This window comes from Zea mays, chromosome 2 (assembly GCF_902167145.1).
Source record: "Zea mays cultivar B73 chromosome 2, Zm-B73-REFERENCE-NAM-5.0, whole genome shotgun sequence".
In the NCBI taxonomy this organism is placed as follows: domain Eukaryota; kingdom Viridiplantae; phylum Streptophyta; class Magnoliopsida; order Poales; family Poaceae; genus Zea; species Zea mays.
Window position 1 is genome coordinate 68,797,629 of NC_050097.1, and position 3,108 is coordinate 68,800,736.

Consider the following 3,108-nt stretch of genomic DNA (forward strand, 5'->3'; position numbering starts at 1 on the left):
GGCCCAAGCTGAAGCCCAGAAGTGCGAAATTGAAGATCTTCAAAAATAGCTGGCTGAAGCGAAATTAAAGTGTGCAATTGCCGAAGCTGACCGAGACGCCAGCGATTACTGGAAAAATCATTGCGAGAAAACAACTGCAGAACTTCGGTCTTCAAAAGAAAGATGTTATGAAAAATCCATGGAATGTGTGGAAAAATTAAGACTAGTTTCGCCAGCGTCGGCACATATTCGAATGAAGGCAACATCGTACTGGGCAATCCCGAAGGTCCAATCGACTAGATCAACGGCGAAGCCGAAGCTTTTGAGGAAGTTTTAAGTGGTCGTGGAGATGTCTGTGCCTTCTCAGGTGCCAGGGGAATTGCGGCTATTTTGGAGAAGGCAGGTTGCGAGCATGTGAAGATTCTGGCCCAAGCCGAAGCCGCGTTCTCTATTGAAGATACAAAGGACCCCTCGACCGAGGCAAGCTTTGTTGGCGAAAAGTTTTTCACCGACATCTGGGAAAATGGTGGCCGAGGGATGGCTCACGAAATTATAAAGAAAAGTGAAAAAGATACCCACGATGCTAGAGAAGCAGCAAATGCAGTTGAAAAAACTGCAGAACTTGAAAAGCGAATAAGTATTGTCTAATTGCTTTTGAGTTTATGTTTTATTATTGTGGCTTCGAACTTATTCATGTTTTGTATCACAGCCGAATTATCTTCTGCCCCGAAGCCCTTCGGGTCACAGGTCGACCCCGAAGCAAAAAAGGAAGATGAAATTATTAAGATGGCCGAAGCTATTATGGACAAAGTTGTTTTTCAACTACTAAACGAAGTTGCGGAAGTAGTTTTAAAAGAAGAATAGCTATTGTTGCAAAAACATTTGGAATATTGATGTAATATTTGCTGAACAAAGTGTGTAATATTCTATGGTTTTGAAAGTAATATATAAGCTGTATGTAATTCAGTTCTTTACGATGCATGAAACTTTACGTACATACCGTTTTTGAGCCTTTGGCGAAAAAACACCTTCCCTTCTTTTCATGCTTCGTGAAGAATATCCATGTGCGTGAAAATATTATGCTTCGTAAGTAATAGATCTCCTCTGATACTAAAGTTGACGAAACTGTACATCTTCAAACTTTGTTTTGTGCCTTGGCACAATTTCTTTGAAGCAATTTCCGAAGATTAACATTGTATTACCTTCTTGTGCCATTGATGCAATGTGATGTATGATGTCATGTTATGCGAATGATGTGATGATGCTATGATATGCAAAATGATATTTGTGCCGAAGATACACGTACGTTCCCACAGTAGGACACAGTCTCTTTGTCGTTTATTTTTCGGCGTATCAGCGTTGACTTTTCGTTGTAAGCCTTCCTTAGGAGCTTCTTCGCCTTTTATTTCGGCGGTATCAGCGTTTATTTTTCGCTGTAAGCCTCCCTTAGGAGCTTTTTCGCCTTTTATTTCGGCGGTATCAACGTTTATTTTTCGCTGTAAGCTCTGCATTCCCTTTGGAACGACTTTTGAGCAGAAAACTTACGCTGCGTTCCCTTAAGAACGACTTTTGTTGCTCCGGCAAAGACTTGCCATGCGTTCCTTAAAATGGCTTTTTGTTGCTTCGTCAAAACGTTTGGATCTTCGTCGATTTATGAGGAAGGTATTGCATTATGATAATGACGAAGCTATTACAAGAAATTGAAATCAACAAAAGAACTAAACTTTCAATGATTGCTCTTTATTGAAAAAGGTAAATGATAACAAATGTAAAAACTGTTTCAGAGGTAGGATATGTCTTAGTAGATGTGCTTCGATTCTGGCACAGTATTGTTGACTGTGCGAGCTTCGGACTGCTCCCTAAAGTCTCGCTGCTGGTGAGTGTGCTGGCTCCCTTCTGGCTGCTGGCCTTGGGGATAAGCGAGTTGCATTGGTGGTGGAGGTGGAGGCTGTTGCCAAGATGCCTGAGGTCGGCTTGCCGAAGCAACAGAGACTGCAGGATGGTTACCCACATACTCTGGAATGTACGGTGAGTGGTACGAAGCAGTATGCATAACCTGCTTCGGCTGGCTCTGTTGGGCTGCAGCTTCTGCTATCTCTTTCTGTTTCTAGATGGTGACATGGCACATCCTGGTAGTATGGCCCTTGTCCTCACCGCAGAATAGGCAATAAATTTTCCTGGGCTGATCCCCAAACCTTCCTCCGAAGCCCCTCGCGCCTCTGCCCCTTGGAGCTAGGGGCCGGGGATAGTTCTGTTGCTGCCCCGAAGCTTGGGAGGAATACTGCAGCCTCTGTTGCTGACTTCCCCTATCGTCATTCTGAGTAGAGTGGATAGATCTGACGTGCCTAGGGTGGATTCTGCCTCCGAAGCCCCTGGTCATTTCAGAGAACCTGTAAGCTTCCTCCCTTCTTTGTCGAAAGTCATTATCTGCTCGGATATATTCATCCATCTTCTGAAGCAGTTTCTCCAGGGTCTGAGGGGATTTCCTGGCAAAGTATTGGGCTGTAGGTCCTGGCCGAAGCCCCTTAATCATGTCCCCAATAACAATTTCATTAGGCACCATTGGTGCCTGTGCCCTCAGTCGTAAGAACCTTCGGACATACGCCTGAAGGTATTCTTCATGATCCTGAGTGCACTGGAACAAAGCTTGTGCAATGATCGGCTTCGTCTAAAACCATTGGAAGCTGGTGATGAGCATGTCCTTCAGCTTTTGCCACGATGTAATTGTTCCTGGCCGAAGAGAAGAGTACCAGGTTTGTGCAACATTTTTTACTGCCATGACGAAGGATTTCACCATGACTCCAGTATTGCCACCATATGAAGATATGGTTGCTTCGTAGCTCATCAGAAATTGCTTCAGATCTGAGTGTCCGTCATACATTGGGAGCTAGGGTGGTTTGTAAGACGGGGGCCAAGGTGTAGCCTGCAGTTCTGCTGACAGAGGAGAAACATCATCAAAAGCAAAATTTCCATGATGGAAATCTTCATACCAGTCATCCTCGTTGACGAAGCCCTCTTGTGAAGCTCTCTGTACTGGGGCCTCCGGTTCTGCTCATCTTGCGTAAGATGACGAACTTCTTCAGAGGCTTCGTCTATCTGCCTTTGTAGGTCAGCTAGCTGGGCCATCTT